The sequence below is a fragment of the Sorex fumeus genome, unplaced genomic scaffold (assembly GCF_029834395.1).
Source record: "Sorex fumeus unplaced genomic scaffold, SorFum_2.1 ptg000021l, whole genome shotgun sequence".
NCBI classification, from domain to species: Eukaryota; Metazoa; Chordata; class Mammalia; order Eulipotyphla; family Soricidae; genus Sorex; species Sorex fumeus.
In genome coordinates, this window is record NW_026606078.1 from 14,037,412 (window position 1) to 14,052,823 (window position 15,412).

Sequence of the window (15,412 nt, forward strand, 5' to 3'; positions counted from 1 at the left end):
TCTTTTAAAATTTCTTTTCAAGTACTAATGTAATGCGCTTTAGAAAATATTGAGTTAAACTTTATTGTTGTCATTTAGCTTTTAGATAGAGAACCAAGAAAATCTTATTAAAAGAGTATTTTTGTTTTCTTTGAAAATGGTAATAAGAACATTATCCTTGAGTCCCTCAATAGACATTATATAAAGAATTTTGTGAGGAATTCCCTGTACAAATCAATACTCAAAGAAAGAAATGACTTCTCTGAATGAGGATGAACTGGGACATTTCAAAGTATCAATCAGTGAATCAAAGATGAATCATAACATCCTATAGATAAAAATGATCTTGATGTAATCTAGTCAACACCACTACATTTTTTTCTTATACCAGCTGATAGCACTTTTAATTTTTTAGTTTTTATTTATTTATTTTTATTAATGAAACACCATGAGGTGCAGTTGTAGACTTACATACCTTTGTACTTGGTTTTCAGTTATACAAGAATCATGTACCCATCTCTCCACCAGTGAACATTCTCCACCACCAAGGAACCCAATGACCCTCCCACCCGCCATCTCCCCCACTTTGCCCCAACTCAGGGCATTCCCTTTTGATTTTTCTTTGTTTTAGGGTGTGTGGTTTGCAATGGAGGTCAATACCATTACATTTTCAAAGAAGAACATAGGCCCCTATATGTTCAAGACACTTCTACTGTCCTGCGGTTTTTTCCAGAATGTACCCTCCTCCAAGCCAGCCCTTTGGAAATATGCTGGGAAGGACAACTGGATGTTCCTTTCCTCACACTGACCTGGAAGACTCTTGCTGATTCTCAGCCATATCAAGTATTTCATTTGTTGCCTGATATCACCTCCTGTCCTTTATTTTTTTAAAAAAAATATTTGATTTGTTTCGGGAATATAAAGAAAAAAATTAAATGGACTAATAAAACAAAAGAAAAATAAAACCTTTACACTCTGACATCAAAATCGTCCTAATAGGAGGCGAAGTAAATGACTGAAATGCGTAGGGGAGTGTTGTTAGTTGGTTGTGGACAGTAGCTGGATATTTGACAGTGCATGGAGTATGAATACACAGATCCAGAGATGAGGAACTCTGTACTTGAAGCGAATAGAGTTTGTAAACTAGTCATCACAATTATATGTCCATATGAAATTTATCTACATATGCTTTGTGCCTTCCTTGCATGTATGTGTTATGCATTCCTTTATCATGGCCTCAGAAATGCATTTGAGGGCGCTCGGAAAATTAGTTGAGCCCCAAGAATGGGGAGAGAAGTTGTAAATAATTGGAGGAGAAAGAAATATGAGTTGGAGTTTAAGAGCCATGTAAGAGGAATATATAGATATGTATGTGTGTGTAAATGCACATATATATGTATAAATATATATATGGGCTGGAGCCATAGCAGAGTGGGTAAGACGTTTGCCTTGCACACGACCAACCTGGGTTCGATTGCTCTCCTCCTCTCAGAGAGCCCGGCAAGGTACTGAGAGTAACCCTCCCTCATGGCAAAGCCTGGCAAGCTACCTGTGATGTATTCAACATGCCACGAACAGTAACAACAAGTCTCAACATAGGGACGTTTCTGGTGCCCGCTCGAGCAAATCAGTGAACAATGAGAGGACAGTGCTACAGTGCTATGGTTAATTCAAACGTTGTTTATGCAAAATATGAAAGAATCAAATAAATATTCTATAAAGCTGATTATATCTATTAAATTAATATAACTTTAAATAGTGTTTAGAAATGAAGTTGAAGAATTTTAAGGCTATAGAAAGATATTGACAATATATCAAGAAACACATGGATTTTTGAGGAGCAAGAAAACGTACCTGTTGTCCGTTCTTAAGATTATTTTTTTTGGCTTTTATAGAATACGTTTTCCCTGAGTTTTTGTTAATCGCTTCCGTTTTTTAGAAAGCATCATAATAAATTATATTTTTTAAAAAAGTAAATAAAGTTGTGTTTGTGAGTGGATTATGTATGTTTGGAACCTGGGAAGTATTTTCCTATGTAAGTTACATTAAACATGATATTTATAACAGAAATACCATCTGCAGTACTATTCACAATAGCCAGAAGAAACAATGGTATACCTACACAATTGAATACTACGCAGTTGGCAGGAAACTGACATCATGAAATTTGCTTATAAATGGATGTACAGGGAAGAATATTATGCTCAATGAAATCAGTCAGAAGGAAAGGGGTATACTGATTGGACTACCCCATTTTTTGGATATAAAAAACCAGAATATGAGACTAATACCCAAGGATAGCAGAAACACAGGCCAGGAGAATTGGTCAATGGTTGGACGCTTGCCACAAGTGCTGAAGGCGAGCATTTGGAATAAAGAAGGGACCGCTATGACAATGATAGTTGGAAGTGATTACTCTGGGTGAGAACTGAGTCCTGAAAGTAGGTAAAGGAATAAACGTGAGAACCTCTCACTCTCTGTATTACAATCCATAATGCCCAAAGAATGAGAGAGAAAGAGAGAGAGAGGGGAGAGAGAGAGAGAGAGAGAGAGAGAGAGAGGTGCCTGCCATAGTGTAGAGACAGCAGGCTGTCAGGTGGGGTTTGGGGTTGGGAGAGGAAGTGGTGGGAGAGAAACTGGGGACATTAGCAATGGAAATGTATACTAGTGGAGGTTAGGTATTAAAATATCCTATGATTGAAACTGAATCATGAAAAGGTTTCTAATATGTGTCTCCTGCAGATTCAATACAAAAATATGATATTTAGTTTCTACCACCATGACTAACCTATGAATTTGCTGAAATTTATTTTTATCACCTTGGCTGGGCTCATTACATGGATGTCTGAGTGGTAAAACTTTTTCCATTTTATGCGGACTGAAGAGACAAAAATAATAGGGTTGGTACTTCTGGTGGAAGGAGAGAAGAGCACAAAACACCCTGTTGACCACACCTCAGCAGGGTGACCTAACTTGCGTAATGACAGACCTCCTTCACTGATTTCTTCTTTTGTAATGTGGAAAAATAAAAAGACTTTGTAGGCTGACAGGGGGTTGTCCCCTCCAGTAAACACTATTTTCTTTTCCATCAGAATTGTTTAAAGATTATTTGAAAAATTTGGAGCTTAATGATTTGTTCTCATATATTTCCCCTACATAGTGTCAGTGGGCATTGATCCAGGAATGCCAGCATGAAAAAGTTGAGGTGTATGTCTTAACCACCAATGCCAACACTACTGTAAGTATGGAACCCAAAGTACAATAGTAAAACTTCAAAATGTGTTTGTCAAGGAAATCGGTGGGAATGCAGGGAGAAAAGGGGTAATCTGTTGGTGGAAGGATGCAGACACTGGTGGTGTGATTAGAATTGGAATATTGTATGACAATCTCCATTAAAAATGACTTTAAAAATCAAAATTGCCTAAATTTTAAAAAAAGAGAAGTCAATTTATGTCTATATTTCAAGAAAGTTTGTCTTAGCAAATTTTGGCAGGGAGACCATAGTTGGTAGAGAGAGGGAGAAAGAAAGGGAGATTTGACAGTTGGGAAGAGAAGCCTGAATATCATGGAAGAGATGAAAGCTGATCTTAGAAGATTTGGAGCCATCAGAGTTTAGTCAGTTAAATGGTGAGAACATTGCAGTTTAGATACTTAAATAGTGAGATTGGTTTCAGTCATCAGCACTGTATATATAGAAAGAGTTCAAAGACCTCACAGATATTCAGGCTATAATAACTAACAAGGGAAGCGTTTTTTTTTCCTGAAGCACTATGTAAGGATAATATATTGCCAGGAAAATGATAAAAAGTTGGTTCTCTTTTACACATATTAATACATTAGAGATGAAAACATTTATACAAAGGAATCTATCATCTTGTCCTGTTGCTCTGTTTTCTTGTCATCATTCCATTCTCCACCATGACCCTACCTAATCAGGGCTCGCCACATTTCTCAGCAGTATTACCACATAGCCTAAGAGCATGAGTTAACTGCCGGTAGCTCATAGCTCTCATGTTTGCCCCCCACCCAAGCCAGAGCCATCCTTCTGAAACCATGGATATTTGCTGAAGGCCCGTTCTTCCTTGAAGTGGCAGTCATGGTTTACCTCTTCTTAATCATTGTGTTTACAAATTTAGATGAATGTCACTATACTAGTGACAGGGATTTTCCAAACTATTTTTTTCATTTCATTTCATCATCCTGTTAATCGTCGATTGCCTCGAGCAGGCCCCAGTAACGTCTCCTTCATCCTAGCCCTGATATTATATTCACGGCTCTTTAGGAGAATGAGACCCATCATTGTTACTGGTATTTGGCATATTGGGTAGGCCACGGGGAGTTTGCCAGACTCTGCCCTGTGGGCAGGCTACATTCGAAAGCCTGCAAGTTTGTCCAAAGTAGGAATGAGATAATAAGATGTCATAAAGAAAAGTTCTGATAAGATGTCGCGCGGCCGCGAATGCGGCCGTGCGGTTCCGGGATCTGGATTTTATAGTCTCTGAGTCTTGGCCGCTGATGGGATTACACGGCGCCAGGGGGCCAGGTGGTGGGTGTGACCCCCGCCTACTGGAATTTGGAGGATCTGGGTGGAAGATGCTCGACTCCAATTCGAGTAGGCTTGGAGGTCTCGGCCCCGGAACCCGCGTGGCTTGGTCCCTCTGCCAGTACCTTCAGGTGTGCGGAGAGTGGTCTCAGCATGGTGGTGGCTGGTCCTGGAGGTCTCCGGCTGCCGTAGCCCTGGCCGGGGCGGGGAGGAAAGCTCAACCCGCTCCCCTCCAAGGGACTCCGGGAAGGAACACCGAGGCGCGGGGGCAGAGACTGCACTGCTCTCGTCCGGGATCTGGATTTTATAGTCTCTGAGTCTTGGCCGCTGATGGGATTACACGGCGCCAGGGGGCCAGGTGGTGGGTGTGACCCCCGCCTACTGGAATTTGGAGGATCTGGGTGGAAGATGCTCGACTCCAATTCGAGTAGGCTTGGAGGTCTCGGCCCCGGAACCCGCGTGGCTTGGTCCCTCTGCCAGTACCTTCAGGTGTGCGGAGAGTGGTCTCAGCATGGTGGTGGCTGGTCCTGGAGGTCTCCGGCTGCCGTAGCCCTGGCCGGGGCGGGGAGGAAAGCTCAACCCGCTCCCCTCCAAGGGACTCCGGGAAGGAACACCGAGGCGCGGGGGCAGAGACTGCACTGCTCTCGTCCGGGATCTGGATTTTATAGTCTCTGAGTCTTGGCTGCTGATGGGATTACACGGCGCCAGGGGGCCAGGTGGTGGGTGTGACCCCCGCCTACTGGAATTTGGAGGATCTGGGTGGAAGATGCTCGACTCCAATTCGAGTAGGCTTGGAGGTCTCGGCCCCGGAACCCGCGTGGCTTGGTCCCTCTGCCAGTACCTTCAGGTGTGCGGAGAGTGGTCTCAGCATGGTGGTGGCTGGTCCTGGAGGTCTCCGGCTGCCGTAGCCCTGGCCGGGGCGGGGAGGAAAGCTCAACCCGCTCCCCTCCAAGGGACTCCGGGAAGGAACACCGAGGCGCGGGGGCAGAGACTGCACTGCTCTCGTCCGGGATCTGGATTTTATAGTCTCTGAGTCTTGGCTGCTGATGGGATTACACGGCGCCAGGGGGCCAGGTGGTGGGTGTGACCCCCGCCTACTGGAATTTGGAGGATCTGGGTGGAAGATGCTCGACTCCAATTCGAGTAGGCTTGGAGGTCTCGGCCCCGGAACCCGCGTGGCTTGGTCCCTCTGCCAGTACCTTCAGGTGTGCGGAGAGTGGTCTCAGCATGGTGGTGGCTGGTCCTGGAAGTCTCCGGCTGCCGTAGCCCTGGCCGGGGCGGGGAGGAAAGCTCAACCCGCTCCCCTCCAAGGGACTCGGGGAAGGAACACCGAGGCGCGGGGGCAGAGACTGCACTGCTCTCGTCCGAGATCTGGATTTTATAGTCTCTGAGTCTTGGCCGCTGATGGGATTACACGGTGCCAGGGGGCCAGGTGGTGGGTGTGACCCCCGCCTACTGGAATTTGGAGGATCTGGGTGGAAGATGCTCGACTCCAATTCGAGTAGGCTTGGAGGTCTCGGCCCCGGAACCCGCGTGGCTTTGTCCCTCTGCCAGTACCTTCAGGTGTGCGGAGAGTGGTCTCAGCATGGTGGTGGCTGGTCCTGGAGGTCTCCGGCTGCCGTAGCCCTGGCCGGGGCGGGGAGGAAAGCTCAACCCGCTCCCCTCCAAGGGACTCCGGGAAGGAACACCGAGGCGCGGGGGCAGAGACTGCACTGCTCTCGTCCGGGATCTGGATTTTATAGTCTCTGAGTCTTGGCTGCTGATGGGATTACACGGCGCCAGGGGGCCAGGTGGTGGGTGTGACCCCCGCCTACTGGAATTTGGAGGATCTGGGTGGAAGATGCTCGACTCCAATTCGAGTAGGCTTGGAGGTCTCGGCCCCGGAACCCGCGTGGCTTGGTCCCTCTGCCAGTACCTTCAGGTGTGCGGAGAGTGGTCTCAGCATGGTGGTGGCTGGTCTGGAGGTCTCCGGCTGCCGTAGCCCTGGCCGGGGCGGGGAGGAAAGCTCAACCCGCTCCCCTCCAATGGACTCCGGGAAGGAACACCGAGGCGCGGGGGCAGAGACTGCACTGCTCTCGTCCGGGATCTGGATTTTATAGTCTCTGATTCTTGGCCGCTGATGGGATTACACGGCGCCAGGGGGCCAGGTGGTGGGTGTGACCCCCGCCTACTGGAATTTGGAGGATCTGGGTGGAAGATGCTCGACTCCAATTCGAGTAGGCTTGGAGGTCTCGGCCCCGGAACCCGCGTGGCTTGGTCCCTCTGCCAGTACCTTCAGGTGTGCGGAGAGTGGTCTCAGCATGGTGGTGGCTGGTCCTGGAGGTCTCCGGCTGCCGTAGCCCTGGCCGGGGCGGGGAGGAAAGCTCAACCCGCTCCCCTCCAAGGGACTCCGGGAAGGAACACCGAGGCGCGGGGGCAGAGACTGCACTGCTCTCGTCCGGGATCTGGATTTTATAGTCTCTGAGTCTTGGCCGCTGATGGGATTACACGGCGCCAGGGGGCCAGGTGGTGGGTGTGACCCCCGCCTACTGGAATTTGGAGGATCTGGGTGGAAGATGCTCGACTCCAATTCGAGTAGGCTTGGAGGTCTCGGCCCCGGAACCCGCGTGGCTTGGTCCCTCTGCCAGTACCTTCAGGTGTGCGGAGAGTGGTCTCAGCATGGTGGTGGCTGGTCCTGGAGGTCTCCGGCTGCCGTAGCCCTGGCCGGGGCGGGGAGGAAAGCTCAACCCGCTCCCCTCCAAGGGACTCCGGGAAGGAACACCGAGGCGCGGGGGCAGAGACTGCACTGCTCTCGTCCGGGATCTGGATTTTATAGTCTCTGAGTCTTGGCCGCTGATGGGATTACACGGCGCCAGGGGGCCAGGTGGTGGGTGTGACCCCCGCCTACTGGAATTTGGAGGATCTGGGTGGAAGATGCTCGACTCCAATTCGAGTAGGCTTGGAGGTCTCGGCCCCGGAACCCGCGTGGCTTTGTCCCTCTGCCAGTACCTTCAGGTGTGCGGAGAGTTGTCTCAGCATGGTGGTGGCTGGTCCTGGAGGTCTCCGGCTGCCGTAGCCCTGGCCGGGGCGGGGAGGAAAGCTCAACCCGCTCCCCTCCAAGGGACTCCGGGAAGGAACACCGAGGCGCGGGGGCAGAGACTGCACTGCTCTCGTCCGGGATCTGGATTTTATAGTCTCTGAGTCTTGGCTGCTGATGGGATTACACGGCGCCAGGGGGCCAGGTGGTGGGTGTGACCCCCGCCTACTGGAATTTGGAGGATCTGGGTGGAAGATGCTCGACTCCAATTCGAGTAGGCTTGGAGGTCTCGGCCCCGGAACCCGCGTGGCTTGGTCCCTCTGCCAGTACCTTCAGGTGTGCGGAGAGTGGTCTCAGCATGGTGGTGGCTGGTCCTGGAGGTCTCCGGCTGCCGTAGCCCTGGCCGGGGCGGGGAGGAAAGCTCAACCCGCTCCCCTCCAAGGGACTCCGGGAAGGAACACCGAGGCGCGGGGGCAGAGACTGCACTGCTCTCGTCCGGGATCTGGATTTTATAGTCTCTGAGTCTTGGCTGCTGATGGGATTACACGGCGCCAGGGGGCCAGGTGGTGGGTGTGACCCCCGCCTACTGGAATTTGGAGGATCTGGGTGGAAGATGCTCGACTCCAATTCGAGTAGGCTTGGAGGTCTCGGCCCCGGAACCCGCGTGGCTTGGTCCCTCTGCCAGTACCTTCAGGTGTGCGGAGAGTGGTCTCAGCATGGTGGTGGCTGGTCCTGGAGGTCTCCGGCTGCCGTAGCCCTGGCCGGGGCGGGGAGGAAAGCTCAACCCGCTCCCCTCCAAGGGACTCCGGGAAGGAACACCGAGGCGCGGGGGCAGAGACTGCACTGCTCTCGTCCGGGATCTGGATTTTATAGTCTCTGAGTCTTGGCTGCTGATGGGATTACACGGCGCCAGGGGGCCAGGTGGTGGGTGTGACCCCCGCCTACTGGAATTTGGAGGATCTGGGTGGAAGATGCTCGACTCCAATTCGAGTAGGCTTGGAGGTCTCGGCCCCGGAACCCGCGTGGCTTGGTCCCTCTGCCAGTACCTTCAGGTGTGCGGAGAGTGGTCTCAGCATGGTGGTGGCTGGTCCTGGAGGTCTCCGGCTGCCGTAGCCCTGGCCGGGGCGGGGAGGAAAGCTCAACCCGCTCCCCTCCAAGGGACTCCGGGAAGGAACACCGAGGCGCGGGGGCAGAGACTGCACTGCTCTCGTCCGGGATCTGGATTTTATAGTCTCTGAGTCTTGGCCGCTGATGGGATTACACGGCGCCAGGGGGCCAGGTGGTGGGTGTGACCCCCGCCTACTGGAATTTGGAGGATCTGGGTGGAAGATGCTCGACTCCAATTCGAGTAGGCTTGGAGGTCTCGGCCCCGGAACCCGCGTGGCTTGGTCCCTCTGCCAGTACCTTCAGGTGTGCGGAGAGTGGTCTCAGCATGGTGGTGGCTGGTCCTGGAGGTCTCCAGCTGCCGTAGCCCTGGCCGGGGCGGGGAGGAAAGCTCAACCCGCTCCCCTCCAAGGGACTCCGGGAAGGAACACCGAGGCGCGGGGGCAGAGACTGCACTGCTCTCGTCCGGGATCTGGATTTTATAGTCTCTGAGTCTTGGCTGCTGATGGGATTACACAGCGCCAGGGGGCCAGGTGGTGGGTGTGACCCCCGCCTACTGGAATTTGGAGGATCTGGGTGGAAGATGCTCGACTCCAATTCGAGTAGGCTTGGAGGTCTCGGCCCCGGAACCCGCGTGGCTTGGTCCCTCTGCCAGTACCTTCAGGTGTGCGGAGAGTGGTCTCAGCATGGTGGTGGCTGGTCCTGGAGGTCTCCGGCTGCCGTAGCCCTGGCCGGGGCGGGGAGGAAAGCTCAACCCAAGACTCAGAGACTATAAAATCCAGATCCCGGATGAGAGCAGTGCAGTCTCTGCCCCCGCGCCTCGGTGTTCCTTTCCAAACTATGGTAAGCATAAACAATTCCCTTTCCCCCACGAATTTTGGGCTAGTTATTTTCTATCCACTGCTAATAATTTGTGATAATGAGGAAACAGAACTGAAGTAAAAACAGGGACATTTGTCATTTTGGTGCCATGACTAATCAATCTTATTGTAAGTATATATTTCTAGGAAAAAATAAGCAAAGAAAAGGAGTTGGTTTCTAGCAAAGAATCCCAAACCTCTGCCAAGAAATCCTTTGAAAATAAAAATTCTGACTATGTACTGAACATGATTGACACTCAATGCCTCTTTTGCAGACCACAACACCCGAAAGGAGAGAGAGAACAAAAGCGAATGCCCTGCCACAGAGGCAGGGTGGGATGGGGGTTATTGGTGTGGGAGGGATACTGGAATCCATGGTGGTTTAAAATGGGCACTCGCGGAGGAATGGGCATTTGATCATTGTATAATCGAAACCCAAGAACAAAAATTTGTAAATGTACAACTGTACATCATGGTGTTTCACTAATAAAAATTTAAAAAAAATAAAGTAAATTTTTTTTTTGTCTGCGAGAGATCAAGCAGATCGGAACCTGACAGAAGGCAAAAGATTAAATTGGTTGACTTTTATTTTTCCTTGAGTATATTAATTTGATTTTGGAGTCAATTTATATGAGAGTTCATCAAGATACAGAAATTTTTAGCGCTTCTCTTGTTTAAAAGTATAGTGATACACCATATCTCTATCTCACATTATTTTTATTTCTGATAGTTTGACACAAAAGATACGTCAAAATCATAGATAAATGTAAATTATTTAAATACTTTTTTGATTATGTAAAATTACCTTATTGAATTACATTATAGAATTTCATACATTTTAGGATTATGCAGAATCAACGTGCATGTATCATATTACACTCACTACTGAAAGGCCTACTCTGTCATTCACCGTTGTTCAGTTTTTCCACTCTGATTATACTTTTAGATCTGGTAACTAAATAGTCTCATAGTTCTAAAGTTTGTTTTTATTGCTTTGAAAAGATCAAAATTATGCAATTTTCAACATTGGATGAAACTAGAGGATATCATGCATGTAAAGTTAGCCTTAAATAAATGAACAGATACAGAGAGATTTTTTCTCATATGTGGGATGTAAAGACACACAGCAGGGTAGAAACAAAGGTTCAAGAACAATGTTAGGGGAGAAATGATCCACACAATTGAGTCAGGGGATTGAGAGTGAGGGATTATGGGGGATTGGGGGAGAGGGAGGGTTTATTCTTTGAGAGAATGAGGATTGTCATGTTGGAATTATGTGTATGAGAAACCATAGTTAATTGAATTATAAATCATAGAATATAAATAATGTTTTAGACGTTTGTCTGTCTCATTTTATTCTTTTAATTTGTTTTCTCCATATGCCACATATGCATGAACTTGTAGGATGCGTATCTTTCTCTGCCTGGTTTATGTCACTAAACATAATTTCCTCATGTTATCCATTTTATATACAAATAATAAGAAGATTTCACTTCATACAAATGAGTAGTATTTCATTGCTTTACCACCTTTCATTTTCAAAATTTGTGGTTTAAAAGATACAAATATTGGTTTTAACAATGCTCAGGTGTTTTAAAATTTTTAGTTTATTGAAGCTAAATAGATTTTACTGAAAAACACTCAGAAACTTGTGAAACAGGTGTAGGGTGGAATGGAATATTTGTTCAAGCGAGAACAGTCATTTAACAAAGCAAGCAAAGAGAGACATAGAGAAAGGAAGCACGGTATTTCTTCTTATAAGAACAAAAGCTTGAGGACCAAGCCCACTCTGGTAGTTTAGGAATAAGAACTTGGAGTGGTATGAACTTAACTTGTGCACTTTAGGGGAGAACCTGAGTGAAACTATTAGAAGTACTTTCAGGAGCATGATAAACTGCAGTCTGCACTTGGAGTGAGGTTGGTAGAGAGTTATTTGGGGAGATCCGAACTATGGAGAACAGTAATATTATAACATTAATGATCGTGTCTTACCATGGGATTCCAAAAAAATCTGTAACAGTGGCGTCAGAAATGATAACATTCTTAGGTATTTGGATTTCCTGTGGAAACAACGGGAAAACTGAGTTTATGCTCTGGATGCCTCCGCCTGAAACAAGGTCAACAAATCATGAATGAAAAATTACAAGTTAGATGGATCAAGGATTCTGATCCAAGTGGAAGGCTAGCTTTTGGGTGGACAATTTCTACTGATGGCCTGATGTAGATTCTGATCCTGGGATACTTAACAGAAAGGAGGTAGTGACAGGTATCCTCAGAAGTGAAGCCTCTGAGACAGATTTCATTCATGCCAACTTGTGGGTTATCAATGTTTTCTCATGGCTGCTACCATTATAACATGCCATTCAATGGTTCTGTGGTTTCAATTTACTGTGTCAATGTAAAGATGATGTTTCTAAATGGAAGGTAAAAATCTGAGGCCCTCAAGATGATGAATTATTGGGGGGGGGGGGAGCTGGAGCGATAGTACAGCAGGTAGGGCATTTGCCTTGCACACGGCATACCCAGGTTAGATTCCCAGCATCCTGTATGGTCCCCCCAAGCACCGTGAGGAGTAATTCCTGAGTGCAGAGACAGGAGTAACCACTGTGCATCGCCACGTGTGACCCAAAAACGCAAGAAAATGATGATCTGGGATTGATCCTTAGCATTGCAAACAGCATTATTTTTTAATTTTTAATTTTTTTTTCTTGCTTGCTTGCTTGCTTGCTTTTTTGTTTCCCTTAGCTTTAATGTCATGAAGGGATCTTCCCACATTTTTCTCCATATATCTTAAGAATTCAGGTATGATAGTGAGGTCTTTAATACATTTGATCTGACTTTGTTCCTGGCACTATAAAGCGGTCTGAGTTCATTTTTTTTTTTTTTGCATGTTGCTGTCCAGTTTTCCCAGCACCAGTTGCTGAAGAGACTTCCTAGCTCAACTTCATATTTCTTGAGCCTTTATGAAAGATTAGGTAATAATAATCTGAGGGCCAGCGTCAGGATATTTGACTATATTCCATTGATCTGAGGCCTGTCTTTATCTGATTATCATGGTATTTGGATGACTACAACTTTGTAGTAGGGATTGAAGTTGGGGAAGGTGTTCCCTTCTTATTTTTACCAAAGATTGCGTTAGCTCTTCATGGGAGTCTATGGTTGTGTATGAGTTTCAAGAGTGTTTAATCTATTTCTTTGAAAAATGTTATGGGTATCCTTATAGAAAGTGCATTAAATCTTTATAGAGCTTTGGGTGTATTGCCATTTTGACAGTGTTAAACCTCTCAATCCATGAGCATGGGATGTGATTCCATTTCCTCATATACTCTCTTATTTCGTGAAGTAGTGTTTTGTAGGGTTTTTTTTTTTGATATAGTTACTTAACCTTTTTAGTTGATTCCAATATACTCGATTTTCTGAGGTATTATTGTGAATGGAATTATTTTCTCTATCTCTTTTTTCTCTTTCATTATTAATATATGGGAAAGCCATTGCATACCCGATATTGATTTTGTAATATGCTACTTTACTAAACATATCTATTGTTCCCAGGAGCTTTTTTGGAGATTCTTTGGGATTTTCTAAGTATAGTATCATGTTATCTCCAAATAGTAAAAGCTTGAGTTCTTCCTTTTTTATATGGATGCCCTTGATATCTTTTTCTTTTTACCAAAATCATATGGCAAGTACTTCAAGTACTGTGAAGAATAGGAGTGTTGAGAGTGGGTAACTTGTTTTGTGCCTGATTGTATTCTAGAATTCTATTTCATTGATTTCTGCTCCAAGCCTTTGGTTTTTCCCCGTTGAGAACAATACTTGCTGTGGGTTTGTGGTAATTTGCTTTGACTATATTGAGGAAAGTACTTTCAACTCCCATTTTGTTGAGAGTTTTTCATCATGAATGGTTGCTGGATCTCATCAAATGCTTTATCTACATCTATTGATATGATCATATGATTTTTATCTTTATTTTATTGAGATGGTGTATTCTGTTGATTGACTAGAGAATGTTAAGCCATCCTTGCATCCCCAAGCTAAACCTACTTGGTCATAGTGTGTGATCTTTTGTTGAGTTTCTAGATTCTCTTTGCTGGTATTTTATTGAAAATTTTTGTATCTATATTCACAAAGGAAAAAGGTCTGCAATTTTCTTTTTTTGTGGTGTCTCTGTCGATTTGAGTATTAGGGTGATCTTTGCCTCATAGAAACTATTTGGGAGTATTTATGTTTCTTCAATTTCCTGGAAAATCTTAAAAATGTTGGAAGCAGTTCCTCTTTAAAGGTTTGAAATAGTTCACTATTGAATCCATCTGGGCCCTGGATTCTGTTTGGGGGTATAATTTTGACCATCATTTCAATTTCCTTGGTAGTGATAGGTTCAAGTATTCCAATCTTCTTGGTTCAGTCTTGGGAGGTAATTGGAATCCAATAATTTTTCAATTTTTTCAAGATTCTCTCATTTCCTGCTGCAAAGATTCTCAAAATAATCTCTGATGATCCTATGGATTTCTGTACTTTCTATTAGGATAACCCCCTTTGCATTTATGATTCGATTTATTAGAATTCTTTCTCTTTGTTTCTTTGAGAGGCTTCTCATGGTTTTTTCATCTTATTTATTTTCTCAAAGAACCAGTTTTTGTTCTTATTGGTCTTCTGGATTGTATTTTGGGATTCTAGCTCATTGATGTCTGGTACAAGTTTTATTATTTCCTTCCTCCAGCCTAGTTTGGACTACTTTTGTTGGTTATTTTCCAAAATCTTGAGCTCTAATTTATTCATGTAGGCCCTTTCTTTCTTCCTGATGAATTCTGGCAGAGCTATAATCTTTCCTCTTAACACTGCTTTTGCTGTGTCCCACAAGTTCTGGTAGCTAGTTTCCTCATTCTCATATGTTTCTGGAACCTTTTTATTTCCTCTTTGATTTCTTCTCTAAGCCAACAGATGTTCATTACTTCCCTTAAATAAAATATTTCCTTGCTGAGCTTCAGTCTGTTTGATCTATCGAGAAGTGACAAAGAAGTGTTGAAATCTCCTACTAGTATTGTGTTGCTATCAATGTTTTTCTATAAGTCTATTAGAAGTTGTTTTAAAGTATTTTGCTGGTCTGTCATTAGGATCATATATATTTTGGAGAGTGAGTTCTTTCTGATGAACATATCCCATGGTCATTAAGAAATGACCTTCACTGTCTCTGATAACCTTTAGCCTGAAGTCCATGTGGTCTGATACTAGTATGGCCATTCCAGCTTTGCGGAGGTGATATTTTCTTGAAAACTTGTTTCCCAGCCTTTTACTTTTAGCCCATGGGTGCATTGATTGTTCAGACATGTTTCTTGCAGGCATCAGAATGTTGGGTTCAGTTTTCTAATTAATCTTCCTATTCTGTGCCTCTGAATTGGCACATTTAGTCCATTGACATTGAGAGAGATTGTTGTTTTGGGGATTTGTGCTCTTTATGTATAATTTTTGTACTTGTGGGTATTGTCTTAGCTTAAAGTATACCTGTTAATTCTTCTTGCAACAAAAATATGGAATGCTTTACAAGTTTGCATTTCATCTCTGTGAAAGGACCATGCTCATCATTGTATCATTTCAATTTTAGTATATTTGTTATCAAACATAGTAGGAGTTAATTTTTCCATATTTTTCTCTTCTTATTACTTTGAGTGTTGTCCTTCCTCACTCCTATGGCAGACAATGATTCCTAATCAAGGAATGTATTTCAAAGCAGCATGAATAAATAGATTAAGAACTTTAATGTCCCAGAAATAAAAATATGGTTTTTACTATATTATCGTTTACCATACACTACGCATCAGTTTTACAAAATAATTTTTTGGAAGATGGTATATGAGTTTGTTTAATGTTGTTCCCTGAATCCTTCATTAAGAACATTAAAATAGAGCCTTT

At 45.1% G+C, this 15,412-nt stretch overlaps 1 pseudogene; it reads right to left on the reverse strand.

Annotated features, from left to right (window-relative positions):
• Positions 1–15,024: 15,024 nt before the first annotated feature.
• On the reverse strand, positions 15,025–15,123 carry LOC130023017 (uncharacterized; annotated as a pseudogene).
• Positions 15,124–15,412: the final 289 nt, after the last annotated feature.